Here is a 17,416-nt window from a genome sequence, read left to right on the forward strand (position 1 = left end):
GAAGCTCCAGAAGCAGAGCAAGCGGCTACTCATGACCCCCAAAGCCAGCCTTGTCACTGATGGCACGTTTTCCTCAGCCCTCGTCCCCCATCAAGTGTCCCTAAAACCTGAGAATGAAACTGTGACGTTTCCACGGTCAGGTCGGGTCGCGTAGCCGAGCTCACACGATGGACCGTGGACCAAAGCACTGAGCGACCCTGCCAGGCCTGTGCATCACTAGCCGCGCCCCGTCCGCCAGGCTTCCTCCCCACCCTGCCCAAGGGCGTGCTGCCCGCCACAACCCCCCACCCGGCCCCGCCCCCAGCACCGCTGAAGGCACTGCTTCCGCAGGGAGTCTCGGCCTCCTGCACACAGGGCTCTCCTCCGGCTGGTCTCCCACCCAGCCCAGCACCCCGGCCTCTGTTCTCCAACCACTGACCCAAGTTCATCCCCTTCCCCAAGAGAATTCATGCTTTTCTTACAGTCAGATCTCAGTTCAACGAGATCACAGTTAATCAGAGACATCTTCCAGAGCCTTCTGGCTTCCTTGACTCACCCACCTGGAAAGTTACCAAATGTCCCAAATGCACCTCAGATGCATAAAGGGGTGGCACCTTCATACAACGAAATACCGCGCCATGGTAAAAAAAAAAAAAGTCAATGAAAAATTTAAAACATAAATAAAGACTAATATAGCTGCATGTCTCACGTTGGAGGAAACTCAATAACATGATATTGAAAGGGAAGGGGGTGAGGAAAGGGCAAAAATATTTAAGAATCAGGAAATCAGGTAGCAGATGCTGTAATAGAACATGTAATAGAACATGTTTTCTGTGGGAAAACAAGAAAAAACAGCCAATTCTTCCTTGAAGCAGAGCTGGGAAGGCTTCGCAGGTGAGGCTTTGTTTTTGGTTTGTTTTGTTTCTTGTTTGGATTTCTTTGGGGGATTTTTGGCCATTGGAAGACGTTCATCTGTAGGGAAAAGTGGAGGGGAGCTTTTAGGAAGAAGAGCTTGTGCAGAAGTGTGGAAGGAAAGCCTCCCAGGGTATCAGGGCAATGAAAATAAAGGAGAATGAGATCAGAAGATGAAGGGGCTTGTACAACATGCCTTTTGATGCTGCAGGCCACAGATCGGCTACGTAGAGCCTGTCGTTTAAAACTTTATTTATAAAGCCGTCTTGTCTGTAGCTACGGTGCAGAGTTGAGCGGTTACAACAGAGACCCAGTGACCGTCCAGCCTTTTACAGAAAACATGGGCCAAGCTTTGCAACAATGAGGAACCGTATGACGACTGTAGGAGGGGTGCAGAGGGATGCGCTACATCCCACACAGAACCCTCTCACTCAGCGCTCAGGGCCAGGCATCCAAAGTCACAAAGCCATGCAGCAGGATGCTTCTCATATGGGATGAGAGGCGAGACCCATCGTTTATTCCCCTGCGAACATGCTGTGGAGGAAGTAGCCCGTCGTGTGAATAGACTCCAACTTACCCTTTCTACTCTTAGTGGACATTTGGGTTGTTTACAAGCTTTTTCCTCTCTTTGATGACCACTGCTACTCTGAACCTTTCACTTTGAAGCTCTTAGTGCACATGTGCAAGGATTAGTTACTCTGCAGTGAATTGCGAGGACCATTGCCACGTCCCGTGGTCTGCACGTGTTCAGCTTTACTAGGTCACACCAACCCGCCTCCAAAACCAGGGAAGCATGGATGATGTGCACTTTTCCAGCCTCACAATGTCGGGGGGGAAGAGTAGAGCAGAGGTTAAGATCGTGGACTCTGGAACCAATGCACGGACCTTCAATCCCTGCCACTTCTCTGCTGTGTGACCTTGCAAAACTTACTTAACCACTCTGTGCCTGCATTTCCTCATTTGTTAAACAGAGATAATTACAGAACATACCTTACAGCAGCAGTCCCCAACGTTTTTGGCACCCAGGACCAGTTTCATGGAAGACAATTTTTCCACGGACGGGGGGGGGGCGGGTTCAGGCGGTAATGCGGGTGATGGGGAGTGATGGGGAGGGATGGGGAGCGATGGGAAGTGATGGGGAGTGATAGAAAGGGGCAGGTGAAGCTTCGCTCCCTCACCCACCACTCACCTCCTGCTGTGCGGCCTGGTTCCTAACAGGATTGGGAACCCCCGCCTTATAGGGTTGTGGAGAGAGTTAAATCAGCTACTGTTTATAAAGTCTGTAAAACATCGCCTTCCTACACAAGTATTAGATAATTTTTTATAAATTTCATTTAGTGGGAATAAAGTAGTATCTTCCTTGTGGCTTTCATTTCCCAAAATGACTACTCACATCTTTTGCCGTTTTTCTACTCCATTCGTTAGTCTTTCTCCTATTCATTCATTGAAATTCTCTGTATAGTATTCTGCACCAATCATTTGTCATTTATCTGTGTTGCAAATATCTTTTCCCAGCTGTGCCTGTCTTTTTCACTATCTTTATGACATATATGATACAGAGATTAATCTCAGGAAAACATGAATTTTCAAAAAAGATACCCCAAATACTGGAAAGTCAAAGCCCTAAATCCTGGAGTGAAGTTTTCCAAATAGACTGACCACCAGCCTCCATAAGAGAATTGCCAAACCCTCCCCTCGGCATTTTTTTAAATTAATTAATTAGTTAATTTTATTTATTTGCTTCATTGGGTCTTCGTTGCTGTGATCAGGCTTTCTCTAGTTGCAGAGAGCAGGGCTACTCTTCATTTCAGTGCACGGGCTTCTTTTTTTTTTTTTTTTTTTTTTTTTTTTTTGTGCACGGGCTTCTTATTGCAGTGACTTCTCTTGTTGCGGAGCACTGGCTCTAGGTGCTTGGGCTTCAGTAGTTGTGGCACATGGCTCAGTAGTTGCTAGGATCTTCCTGGCCCAGGGCCTGAACCCACGTCCCCTGCATTGGCAGGCAGGTTCTTTTTTTTTTTTTTTTTTTAATTGGCTGTGTTGGGTCTTTTTTGCCGTGCGCAGGCTTTCTTTAGCTGCTTCTCTTCATTGTGGTGCACAGGGTCCTCATTGCCGTGGCTTCTCTTGTTGCGGAGCACGGGCTCTAGGCGCGTGGGCTTCAGTAGTTGCAGTACATGGGCTCAATAGTTGTGGCTCACAGGCTTCGTTGCTCCGAGGCATGTGGGATCTTCCCGGACCAGGGATCGAACCCGTGTCCCCTGCGTTGGCAGGCAGATTCTCAATCACTGTGCCACCGGGGAAGCCCAGGCAGGCTCCTAACCACTGCACCACCAAGGAAGCCCTACCCTCGGCTTTTACTAAATCAAACTGGTCTAAACATCACACCAAATTCTTCAGTCAAAGTAGATTTGTAATTGGTGATCACCCATAACAACACACTCAGGGAAACACAGAAAGGTAAAGCACGAGCCCTGCCTTCGCCGGGTTTCACATCCAGCCCTGATGACAGAGGAACCACGTGGAAAGGCGTCTCAAGTTACAAGGTGATAACACTGCTTCCAGGTGGGAGCACCATTCTATGATCACCATCATTCATTCTTATGTTCAAGAAACTCGCTTCGTAAGTCTCACCAACAAAGAAAGCAAAAGGGTGAAAAACTCATTTCCTGCCCTTGCTGGGGACCCTTGACACGTCATAGTTTATAATGTCCAAACCACAAAAGAACAGACTCATTGAATTAGTGGTCCTCAGATGGGGACGTTGCCACAGGTTCCGGGTCCGAGAGGACGATCGGCCTGCAGCGAAACTCCTGCTGTCTCATCCTTACCACTCATTTATGGTTTCAAACATATCGGGCATATTGGGCAACTCCTGGCCTTTAAAAAACCTCATTATCTCATTTCTTGTAAACATGACGGTTTCTTCATGATAGTTACTTGGGTTGTTCAAGGATCTTTCCATGTAAGTCTTCAGTGATAAATGCAAGTTGATCTTATTTTTATTTTCCATCATTTTGTGATCCAAATATGGCCTCTGTGGACCCCAAATATTTAAAGTCTATGGTGTTTGTTTCAATCAATCCAGCTTTGGTCCTGAGTTCAATATCAGTGATCGGAGAACAAGAAATATTTTAAAACACAGTTTTCTCTGGACATTAAAAATGTCATATTTTAGTAGGGTTATCATGTCAGTCCCAATCTCCCAATTTATCCCTCCTTGCCTCCTTACCCCCTGGTAACCATAAGTTTGTTTTCTACATCTGAGACTCTGTTTCTGTTTTGTAGAACTCAGTACTCTGTAATGGCCTATATGGGAAAAGAATCTAAAAAAGAGTGGATACATGTATACGTATAACTGATTCACTTTGCTGTACACCTGAAACTAACACAACATTGTAAATCAACTCTACTCCAATAAAAATTTATAAAAGTATCGCATTTTAATCATCAAAACTTATTCTGGAGTTCTTATAATTGTTAGAAGCCAAAAGACCAGCTGGCAGAACAAGCATTTAAATCCTGATTTATTATTTCAATTCAATTAATATTTACATTAGTAATAATAATAGCTAATCTTAAATGAGTGTCTTTGTGCCCAGCCGTGCACAAAGCACTTTATATCAATTATTTTCCTTTAACAGTCACCCTACGTGGTAGGTATTGTTAGCATTCCCGTTTTATGGAATCTATCTGAATTAGGACTTATCAAGTCAATAAACATTCCTTGTGCACCTGTTACGTGTGAAGCAGTCCTAGGCAGTTTGGATTTGCAACCTATAAAGATTGCAACACGAGAGATTATGCTACAAGATAGCAGAGAGCCGTGAGGACTTGCAGCAGAAACACAACAGCTTTGGTAGCTCAAAGACAGGAGTGACCATATCTCCAAAGGAATCCGGAAAAGTTTCATTGAGCAGAAGTTAGCACATTATTGCTTTAAAACCAAGGAAACCCCTCCCCTTCCTTCCCTCCCCACACAGACCACAAGGCCTTTAGCAAAGGCAGCCCGGCAGTGGGACACGGTCCACAGCACCCCATCCGGACCCTGGCACAGGATTTCCAACCTCTATTGCCCTGCCCGTGTGCACTTGGTGACTCTGATCTTGTGTCTCCGTTCAGCTCGTCGGTGGCTTCACCTGCTCAGGGATTGGTTCTTCGTGGTATCCCATTCTGACCTCAGCCTGTCCCACGTTCCCAGAAAGGTCTGTTAGGCCCAGCAGGTCATGTCCACATAGATCTTTACATAAGGAAATATACAGAGATGTAAAGGTATATCGGGAATTCCCTGGTGGTCCAGTGGTTAGGACCCAGTACTTCCACTGCCGAGGGCCTGGGTTCAATCCCTGGTGAAGGAACGATGATCCTGCAAGCTGCGCAGCATGGCCTCCCAAAATAAAAATTTTTTAATCTAAAAATAAATAAATAAATAAATAAAGGTGTATCATTATATCCCTGAAACTGGGTAGTAAAAACTGCAGATAGCAAAATGCATTGGGTTGTAGTAGTGCCATGCAGGACATTTGGGGGAAATTGCCTGGGCACATAACGTTACCCCTGACTCCAACCCGCTCATGTTTTTTCCATTTACGTCTTGTAGGTACCCTGTAATAACATGCCATCGAAAAAATAAGTGCTTCCACAGGCATCAGCAGAATTTTCCGAGGTCCCACCCAAACCACTCTGTACAAAGGCATAATCGGAATCACAGAATTCCTTCTCTTCTGTCAATCACTGCGTCTGTTTTCTTTCCGCGGCCATCAGAAGCTACCCGTGAGGTAACCCAGAAAACAGCGTGCACAGAGAGCCAGCTGGAATGGACTTTGCTACTCCTTGGCTCGTTTGAAGACGCCTGCCTCGGGCAAGGAGTTTCCAGCCAGATGTCGGAATTCTAATTCGCCTCCTCTGGGCGTGATGCCCTCACAGAGAAGTAATAAAACCGCCGGCTGATGCTTGATGCTGGCTCCTGGGGGTCTGTAATCGTCACGACTCCGGGAGACGTGTGGTCCAGGGGAGAGACGGGTGAACTCAAAGCAGAAAGGGCTGAGACCCAGTCTGCCGCCAAGTCACCGCAGTCCTCACCCAAGTCAATCCCCTGCTTTCTTCTGCTGTAAGGGGTGGGGAGTTCACTGAATAATCTTTGAGATTCCTCATAGTTTTAACATTTTCTGACTAGATTACTTTCCATTCTAGAGATGGCCATCCTCCCACAATACCCGTCAGGCTGGCTTCCCGATATACAGAGGAAGGGGCCCTGAGAAGTGGCAGAAGTTAAATTTCAGGTCAAAATCAATAAAAATCAGAGGTTTTTTCTGGGCACCAAGAAAAGCACCACCTCTCAATCTGACAGGGACAACTTGACTCTCTCCATGACGAATGCAAATCAAACTCATCAACATTTTTATAGTTACATTTAAAAGCTTTGGGGCCAACCCTGCTAGCGTATCTTTGAGCCGTTCAGATACTTAAGAATAAAATGCACTTTTAAGGGACCAGATAAAGACGCCTCCTAAAAGACTGCCCACGCCCCTCCTTCCTCTGGATCTGGGGTTGGGGGGGTTCCCACGGCCACCCTTCCCAACGCACCTTTCCCCAGGCCCCATCCTCTCTCTTCTTTATTTTCCTCTTTAGTACTTATCAGCATCTACCGTATTTTATTCATTTAATTTACTCTCTGTCTCCTCTCTATGAAAGCAGAGTTTTGCCTGTTTTATTCACTGCTGAATTTGTAGCACCCAGAAGAGTACCTGGCACATAATAGGTACTCAACACATATTGGCTGGGACTTCCTTGGTGGTCCAGTGGGTAATTCTCTGCGTTCCCAGTTCAGGGGGCCTGGGTTCGATCCCTGGTCGGGGAACGAGATCTCACATGCATGCTGCAACGAAGACCCAGTGCAGCCAAATAAACATTAAAAAAAAACATATTGGTTGAGCGCACAAATGAATATTATTTACTGTTACAATACGACAGTTGCCATTTTTAAAAGAGGGTACTGTCTAAGGCATATAACCAAAATAAAGGCAGCCCCTGCCTTCCGGGTGTTTCCCAGCTTCAGGTTACAGGAAAGGCCCACTTACCCCACAACCGAAAAAAATGAAAGAAGGGAACACATGGACGATGTAGTCCTAAGTCTCTGACATGAACCAGGGGATGTGGCCTCCAGGTGATAAGAGAATCAGATACACGCACTGTTGCAGTGTTTTCAGTCCGGGCTCCGATGACAGACACACGGGGCAAGACACAGGCATCTGAAAGGCTTTCAGCATCACCTGCGTGCAGCCCGGCTCTCCTTAAGAGCAGACTGCACCGAGTCGCCCCGCCGCAAAATATCACTCCGGTTCTGACTATGCTCTAGAATAGAGGCGAACCAGAATCTCTGCTCCGAAACCACCCCCAGGCCCAGCGCCTGATGCAGCGTGAAGAGGGTGAGCAGCGAGAGGCCCACTGCAGAGCAGGAAGGCCAGTCCGAAGTCGAGTACAACCCCTGCCCCACCCCACCCCGACCCCTCATCCCCTCATCTCCCACCCCTCCCAGCTCTCAGCCCCCAGCCCCAGCCTCCCAAGACTCCAGCCAGCTCGAGGGCACTGTGGTCCAGCCTTCCTGGACCAAAATCACTGTCCTATTTTTCCTCCCAAAGATCAGAGCTATCTTTTCAGCTACTGACACACCGAGGTTTGTTTCTGTTTTTTCCCCCTCCCCTTGCTCAGAAAATATTGGTTGATCACTTCTGGGAAGCTCAGACCTGGAAACTCAGTGACACCATTTACTGTCCTGCAGGCCCCTTCTCCCCTGTGCGCCCTCCCCGCCCCATTCATCTAACAAGTCTCCTCCAACCCTCTATCCCCAAACCTAAGTCCTTGTTGCTTCCTTGGCAACAGCACTCAGATCACTCTCAAGAGGCCTCATTTTCCTGTTTACTCTCTGGAAGTCAGGCTCTCTCATCTCATTGTCAATTCACTACCTCCAGGCTCATCCTTGCGGTTGGCAGCATTCAGGGCCTTGCAGCTGTGGGACTGGGGACCCTGTGTCCAGACTGGTTGCCAGGTAGTGGCCCCTCTCAGCTGCTAGAGGCTGACCCCCTGTGTGCCACATCTGCACGCCACGTGGTCCTCTCCATCTCCACGCCGGCAAGAGGGCCTCCAGTCCTCCTCAGGTGTCCTGGAAAGACAACCCACCACAGTTGCCCAAGCCAAGAATTTGGCCTCCTTTCTTAACTCCTCCTTCCTCCTCAGGTCTGTTCAATTCTATCTCCATAATGTATCAAAGGTATCCACTCAGCCCCAGCCCAACTGTCACTGTTCCGGTCCAAGCAGCCATCATCTGTCCTCTGATATTTTGCCACAGCTTCACGACTCTCCCTGCCTCCCTACAATGCAGTCCCCTTAGTGCAGCCAGAATGTTTCTTGCTACCATAGATCTGATCTGATTTTTTTTTTTTTTTTTTGGCCACACTGTGTGGCATGTGGGATCTTAGTTCCCCAACCAGGGATGGAACCTGTGCTCCCTGCATTGGAAGCAGAGTCTTAACCACTGGACCACCCGGGAAGTCCCCTGACTGGGTTTTTTTTGAGTGCCTTCCTAATTCTCTGTTATCCTCGAGATAAAGACAAAATTCTCTAGCCTAGTGTACAAATGGCATTCCTCATCTAAGCCCTGTTGATCACTCTGATTTTATCTCTTGATCACTCTGATTTTATCTCTTGCTCCTCCTTCTGCCCTGCTTTCAACGCAAAGCAGAAGAAAACCCAGAATCTCCCTCCTAAGGCCTCTCCTAATTATTCACAAACTTTCCCCCTGCCTCTCAGAACTCCTTTTTGTTCACCTGGCACCCGGTACCCTCTGCCGCCACCACTGAGCCTTTGGACACAATTTCATTTTCCTAGAACATTCTGTCCTGCTCATGATAGCTTCCTGAGATATCACCTTAGAAATCATGTTTTTAAGAAATCTTCCCTGACTTCCCCAAACCTTCATTTCTGCCATCATGCTGTACTTACCTCCCCACAGCATTCAGTACGTCCTGGTATCATTGCTTGTCTGTTTGTACTTCCATCGGATGATAATAAGCCCTTTTAGGTGGGAACCATCTCTTGTTCTTTAGTGTATCTCTTGTAATAAGAAAGTGACTGGCAAACACCAACCACGATATTTTTTTAAAAGTTAATGCGTGAGTGTGTTACCAGTTGTCACAGGCTGCTTTCTCTGGAAAGTAAGTGCTAAAAGGTTAGAAGCCCAAGAGATGTATTGGGGAGTAACACCTATGAAGCAACGGAGGAAAAGCCAGGTGGGCAGAGGGAGATGTCACACCTGACATGTCTCTGCCAGCTCAACAGGGAGTGTAGAGCAGAGATTGCCCATCCAAGGAAGCTCACACTGGGCAAAGCAGCTGGACCTCGTATGTCCTGCTTAGATATCGGTGGGGACCACTCGAAGAAGAGTTGACTTCAACTTGAAAGCTGAAGCCAACTCTGAAAAGCCACCAATTGGAGCTGTCAGCTAACTATACCTGCAGCAGCTGGGTAACAAACAAGTCCTTTCCTGAAGGGGGGGTCCCAGCAACCACACCAATAAAAGTATTCAAGGGTTGTGCCTTGGACTTTGGAAGAATATCAAAAGATGGGTACCAAAAATAGCTTCAGCATTGATAACGTCATTGTGCTAAGTATATTTCTTCCAATGTAACTATTTTTGAGGAAAGAACACCATCAGTTCTGGCATATTTGGTTTTCAGAAATTTAGTCCTATTACTTTCTTTCTTTATTTATTTTTTAATTTATTTAATTGACTGCATTGGGTCTTCATTGCTGTGCACAGGGTTTCTCTAGTTGTGGCGAGCAGGGGCTACTCTTTGTTGCAGTGAGCAGTCTTCTCATTGTGGTGGCTTCTCTTGTTGCAAAGCATAGGCTCTAGGTGTGTGGGCTTCAGTAGTTGCAGCACATGGGCTCAGTAGTTGTGGCACATGGGCTTAGTTGCTCCGAGGCAGGTGGGATCTTCCTGGACCAGGGCTTGAACCTGTGTCCCCTGCATTGGCAGGGGAGTCCCAGTCCTATTACTTTAGACCCATGACTCCTACACATACAGGATGCTGTGTTTGGTTTTTTTTTCTCATTTTATTAACATAAATTGGTAGAATTTCTTGAATAGAACTTTTTGACCCAATATTTGTTTTTTAGCAACTTGTATAGGGATAGTAAAGGGAAGTTATTGACATGCTGTCATAGAATATTGTCACACGAATAGAATTGGAAGTCATGCAAACCAGACACTGCAAAACATTGATCACTTACCAGTCGTTTGATAAACTGAGTAGAATATACAAACTCCACTAGATACAATGAAGAAAATGCTTGAATTTTTGTTTTTAGCATTTCATGTGCATATTTAACTAGCTAACTACAAATTATCAAATGAGGTTTAATAGATGCTAAAAACAACTTCTGCTAAATTTTCAGAAACCACAGGTAATAGAAACAACCAGAGATTTTTCAGGAAAATATTCTGTGTGAGGCAGGTTTTTTCATGCGACCTAGATTAGAAAATCCCATTTTAAACATCTTGTGTAGAAATACTATGACCATCCATACGCAGTTTCACTAAACTTAATAAGACATGAAGCAAAACAGTTCAAAGATTCCAAGAAGCTTTTTTGTTTCCCCAAGTAGTAAACATTTCGTGCTCCCCTTCCCAAATCATCTTTGTAATTCGTTCAGCCGTTTTTGGAAATTTTTAAATCTTGGTTTTTCCATGAACTGTACACGTACTCAAACCTTACTTCTAAAATGATAAGGCCTACATCTTTCCTCATAAGGAAAGGTTTTTTTCCTTCTGGCTTCTTTCAGGATTTTTTTTTTTTTTTAATTTTTCTGTAATTTGAAAATGATATGTTGAGGTGTAGGTTTTGGGGATGTTTTGTTTTTTTTTTTTTTTGACATTTATCCTACATGGTGTAGGATTAAAAAAATAGACAATCTATGGAAGTGTTGGGAAAAGATGTCTTTTAGATCCTTGTAGCTTCAGTTTATTCATCCAATGTTTGTTTTATCAAGGGCCTTTTGTGTGTCAGGCACTATTGAAGGTGCTGAACAATATGAGAAAGAAAACAATACAAAACCAACCTCCGCCTCATGGGACGAGTTTCATCTTCTCCAAGTCCACGATTCTGCAGCGCGACCCACCCAAAGGCAAAGCTGAAATCCTGAGCGTCCCCCAGGGCGAACCCTTGCGGTAAACACAGGCGAGCGGGGAACAGGGTTTCTCTGGCTTTGCGTTTGCTTGTTAGCTCTTTTTCGTTTACGCTCCTTCAGTGGGGAATGTGAAGCAAGTGGTCAACGTGACCACTTTCTAGAACATCAGCAGGTGAGGCGCCTAGGTGGACTGTAATCCTCACAAAACCTTCCTCCCTACGGAGCTCCCTGGAAGAAAGGGCCAGAACTCGAGTTTTCTAGTTAAAAGGTCAAAAGGTTTGCAACATTTTTCAGGAAGCGCTGGCCTCCGTCCGCTCCACAGCCACGTGTGTGGAAGGGTCCTGGCAGCACGGGCAGTGCTGGTGCTAGCAGTAACACACTCCAGGAAAATCAAAATGTGCTCTCTAAGGCTGTCGGGGCTCTTTAAAGCTTCCCCCTCCCACCGTCTCCTCTGTGAGATGGACGTGTACGCAGGGTAATGGAAGGCAGGGTTCAGCCCCTCCATCTACAAGGACCACGGCTGAAATTGTCTACAGCATCTCCCCTCCAGGTAATTGTAGATCCCATCTGCCTAGATTCACACACAGAAGGTTGAGTAACTGGGGGAAACCCAGTAGATCACACCGCCAGCCTTTCTGGGTCTCAGACGTTGGGCACCTTGTGTCCTCTCTTCCTGAAACCCCATCCCCAAGAGGTTTACTTAGCTGGCTGCTTCTCCCGGAAGCTTCTGAAGCTCGTACTTCACCACAGCCCAGCCCTTCTAGAGCAGGGTGTGCCCCCCAGCCTCCCCGCCCGCCCTCTGCAGTGGGACAGCAGCCCTTCGGATGCAGCCGCACGTGTCGCTCTGAAATCATCTTGCTTATTCGTTTCTGAGTGTAGGCTCCATGAGGGCAAGCGGCAGGCCCTCCACTGCAGGGCCCGGGGCCAGCACGGTGCCCCACAGAGCTGTCTTATCCAGTGAGCAAAGACCGGGCCTGCATTGTCTGAGCAGCCGGAAGTCTCAAGGTCACTTTTCCAATTGCTGCATTTCAATGGGTTAAATCCCTCATAAGCACGTCAAAAGCAAAGGCTGTGGCAGTCATCCAGGGAGTTCAGGTGCAAAACCCCCATCTTGACCTCAAATCTCCATATCAAGAGAAAGTGAAAGTTTCCAGTTCCTTCAGTTCTGGACTTGACTTTGTGTAAATCTGCCCATGAACAGCTCTTTTCTTACTGCCAGTGGGCAAGAGGGTTTTCTCCTTCCTCTACGATTGGGGGAGTTTCAAATGCGTGAAGCGCTAATGCCTTATGGATTTGTGCAGTTTGGGGTTTTGGTTTTCACTCTTTACTTAGGAAAGGATTGGAACAAGAACGGACTCGGACGCGGACTCGGCTGCTTCCTGGCTCTGAGATCCCATCCACTCTGCACCCCAATTTCCTCAGTCTTTTGGATAACAAGGGTTAACTAATGACAGGTTACGTTTCTTCCACCTTTAGCAATTACATATTTTTCTATAATTCTAGGGTGATTTATGAGCAAGTGTCTATCTTTTTATTTCAGTATTAGGGGAGAAAGCATAGGGGTTTTTTGTTTTTTGGTTTCTTACCATTTCTTAAAAACATTTCCCCCTGCTGAAATTTGTTCGCCACAAAGTACAGAAGATTCTTATAGGCAGACTTTCCTGAAAGGCTTTTATAATTGTCGTTCACACACCCACATGCTTCCGTGGGATGAAAGAGGTAAGTGTGCAGTAGCGATGGTCCCCATTCATTTGCCTCACACTTACTGTGAGTTTCAGAGTATCTTACAGACATTGTCACTGCATACCCTCCTCAACTTTAGGGAGCGGGTGATACTGTGAAGCACTTCTGTTTTACAGATGAAGAAACTGAGGCACAAAGAGGTTCATGACCTGGCTTCAAGTCCGCAGCTTGAACGTGCGGCGTGAGGATGTGAGCTGGCCATACGGCTCCCGGGTTCACACGCTTACTCCCCCTGTTACATCGCCTCTGAGTACAGGACTTTTCCAAACCTTGAAAGCGGAGAGCGGACACAAACCTTAAAAAAAAAAGAAAAGAAAAGAAAAAAATATGGGAAGGTATCAAATGATTTGGTATATGCATACATCTACTAAAAAATGAAAACTGCTGTATGTCAGAAAACAGCATACATATAGTTTAACATGCAAATAAAATCTGGGGGAAATAGGTGTAACATTTATGGCCGACAAGCTAATATGCTTTTTATATAGTGCTCTTTAAATAAATAAAGGACCAATACCAGAAAAGGAAAATGGGCAAAGGATATGAAAGTACAATCCAAAAAGAATAAATGCAAATTCCAGACAAAATGTGAAAGTATTTTCAAACTGTTGGCTCACAAATTAAATGCAAATCAAAACAACACTATAATTTTTTGGCCTATAAAATTTACTTCTTTTACACTAATATTTTTACTAAGGCAGATTATGGAAATACAAATTGACACAACCATTCTTGAAATTTTTTTCAATGAGTACAGTAAAAGTAATTATTCATAAATGTGGAGAAATACCAATAACTGTGAAAATCTCGATAACTTTTGAAACTTGGTGGCAGATATACGGGGGTTCATTGTATTAGATTCCACTTTTGTGTTTGATTTTTTCATATTAAAAATATTTTCAGGAATTCTTTTTAATTTAAAAACATTCAATTCTTTTCATGCAACAACCCATAAAGCTTATGTACAAGATCCTTCATCCCAGCCTTATTTAGAATAGCCAAAAATCACTCAAAGGACATTTCTAACAATAGAAATTTGTTTTTAAAGTAATGTCAGATTAATAAAATGGAATATTAGGCAACCATCAAAAAAGCATATTTGCAAAGAATATTCCATGACAAGAGAAAATATTCCTGGTAAAACATCAAGTAGAAACAAAAGGGAGCCACAAGATTCTATGTTTTCCAAAAATATATTTGTGTTCCCAATAAAGCTGAATGAAAACAATTCTCAAATTACACACAGCTTTTCTTTGATGGTGGGATTATATATTTTTAAAATTTTTTACATTATAAAACTATGTTCTGCATTTTTCTACAATATTCATGGAGTAATGTTATACTGAGAGGAAAACGTAACCTAAACACTGAAGACAGAAAAAAAAAAAGACCAAGGAAGGGAGACAGTCACCAACGTAAAAATTAACTAATCCTATCTGAATCCATTTAGCTGAGTTTCACTAAATGTGCTGCTATCCTAAAGAGAGGTTTATGTAAACATGATAACATCATGAGACGTCTTCTGAAAGCCCTCTTTTTCTCAAGTCCTAAAATTTTAGAAGTGCTGGCATTTCCCCAAACAACAAGCCTGCAGACTCTGGTGATGCAGCGGCTACCAGCTGAATACCACTTGTCCAGCCCATGTGGGGAAGAGCCGAGCAAGACCACAGCGGAAGGGATGGGGTTCTGCCTCGGTGGCCACACAGATCCCACCCTGCAGCGAGCGCTGGCTGCCCGTGTGGGAGCCCGGGGGGCTTTTCCTCTTGAGCACAGTGTGTGATGATAGGATGCTCTCTGGGGCACTGAGACTCTATAAACAACAAAAATAATCTTGACAGCCAACTAATGAAATCAGGTATTTCATTCGTTTCCATTCCCACTCTTTTTTTTTAAAACATCCTTTCAAAATCTAAAAAAGAAAGAAAGAGAAAGAAAGAAAGAAAGAAAGAAAGAAAGAAAGAAAGAAGAAAGAAAAAGATACGAGTGAACTTATTTACAAAACACAAATAGATTCACAGACATAGAAAATAAATTCATGGTTACCAAAGGGGAAAGCAAGGGAGGAGAGATAAATTGGGAGTTTGGGATTAACAGATACACACCGCTATGTATAAAACAGACAACCAACAAGGACCTACCATACAGCACAGGGAACTATATTTAATATCTTGTAATAACCTATAGTGGAAAAGATTCTAAAAAAGATTGTATACATGTATGTATATATGTATGTGTATGTATAACTGAATCACTTTACTGTCACCTGAAACTAATACAACATTGTACATCAACTATGCCTCAATAAAAAATAAAAAAAGCTTTACCTTTAAATCTCAATTTAAATCTTTAAAAGAAAGAAACTTATGTAGGTTCATTACTCTCTTGTGTTCTTTTTCTAATCTTTTTTTTTTTAATAGAGTTTACTTTTTGAGCAGTGTTAGGTTAATTAACAGCAAAACTGAGTGGAAGGTAGAGAGATTTCCCACTGACCCCCCACCTTCATGTGTGATAGCCTCGCCCACTGTCTGATGAAACTACACCAACTTTATCATCACCGCCCAGAGACCTAGCTCACATCAGGGTTCACTCTTGGTCTTAGACATCCTACGGGTTTGGAGAAATATATCTCTACGTGAATCCACTATGGTAGTCTCATACAGAGTAGTTTCACTGCCCTAAAAATCCTCTGTGGTTTTCGTGTTTTGTTGTTGTTGTTTAATATTTATTTATTTGACTGCACCGGGTCTTCGTTGCGGCACGTGGGATCTAGTTCCCTGACCAGGGATGGAACCCGGGCCCCCTGCATTGGGCGTGCAGAGTCTTAACCGCTGGGCCACCAGGGAAGTCCCTCTCTTGTGTTCTTAAAAATCCAAATGAACCCCCCCGTGTCACCCTACTCAAGAAAAATACAAGGGCAAAATTCCAAATGTATCTACAACGATATCTGGATGTCAAATCCAGAGAGCTATTGGGGAAGATTAAATAAGTGAATGAACTTAGTTTTCCTTTCGTTTTTTAGGAAAAAAAGAAAAAGAAAAAAGTCTGGCACTCAAGGTTGTTCATCATCAGACTCCAAGTTCCTGCCGCTCATCTCTGCCCCAGCCTGTCTCGTGTAGTCACTGCTTCTCCAGCACCTTCTGTTCACTCAAGCCCCTTCACCTTTCTGCAGGCTGCTTCTCCCCTAAACCCTCTCATCCCTCATCCGTCCCTCGAGACCCAGGTGTGTCCTAGCGCCCCTGGAAGCCACTGCCGATTCCTCCACCCAGCAGTGACCTTCCCCCCTGACTCTCCCTCGCTCAGTGCTCCCGCACTTGGCTTTGGGTCATACACCGATTTTACTGCTGGTTAAATTTTTATACGTGTTGGTCTCGCCTCACAACTGAACTGTAAACAACTAGAACACAGCGGCCCTGTTCTCCCCGTGAGAGAAAGCCTCGTTCCATGCTCAGGGATGCGGCTCACGAAATTCTTTGCACATGTCACTAACTGTCATCAACCCAAGTCTGCCGTGTTTCCACCATAAGAAAAGTAGATACAGTCAGAAGGCCACAGAGGCCATCTCTTTATGTCTCAGTTGAACAGAACCATAAACCTGACCTGGCTTCCTTCATGATGACGAATCCAGATCTACCTCCAAGCAAAGCTCCCCAACCAAGAGCCAAGCACAGTGATTCCAGGTTCACTAGATCATTAAGTAACCTACAGCTAACCAGGCCACCCTTCCCCCGAACTCCACACCCAACCAGCTCACCACGCTTCTCCGCGGATAACTGGAATTGTACATGACAGATAAATTATTAGCACTGGGGTGTATTTCCCCTAAACCAACTTGCCCTGACATGCCTTATCAAATGCCAGCTCCTGGTCCTCCTGGAAAATAAAGTACTTTAAAAATATTTTTGTACAAGCAAATACATTTTCAGCATAATCCCTCATGGAGTTCTATGGTGTGCAAATGATTACAGCGTGAAGGATGGAACTGAGAAAGGTGTATTTGTGTAATGAGTATAAACTGGCTTGGTTGACATACGGCTATTTTTTGCTTAAAAGCTGTTTTAGTGCTGTTGTAAGAAACCCGCCCCCCTCTTCTTTTTCAAGCCCATCCCTTAGAAGAAAAGAAAATACGGTCGGTGATCATTAGCCAGTTTTATTTTATTTACTAAGATAAGATTTACAGCTTTCAAATACGACTAAGCTCTTGTGTACTACCCACAATTACCTTGTGACACAGAATATGGTGACCAGGTTTCTTTGTAAATGCTGGACTCTTCCAACACAGTGAAAATTCCTGGATGCCACTTGCCCCAGTGACCTCCACGAAATGGTCAAATCACAGCTCATTACTGATTAGAACAGTCACATAACAGAAGGTAATAGGTGGAAGATCAGTTATCACAAGACAATAGAAGAAGATTATTTTTAAATGGTGTTATGATAACTAGACAATTTGTGGACAGGAAAAAGGAGGCAGATAATGATTGTATTAATGCACATTAAAGAGTTTTTAAATGATTAAAAATGAACAGAAAACCAATTAGGTCTTTGGAAGAATGATCCTATGTTTCTCAGATTTGATACAAAGGAAGAAAACCTGAGAAAA

Source organism: Hippopotamus amphibius, chromosome 3, assembly GCF_030028045.1.
Source record: "Hippopotamus amphibius kiboko isolate mHipAmp2 chromosome 3, mHipAmp2.hap2, whole genome shotgun sequence".
Lineage (NCBI taxonomy): Eukaryota > Metazoa > Chordata > Mammalia > Artiodactyla > Hippopotamidae > Hippopotamus > Hippopotamus amphibius.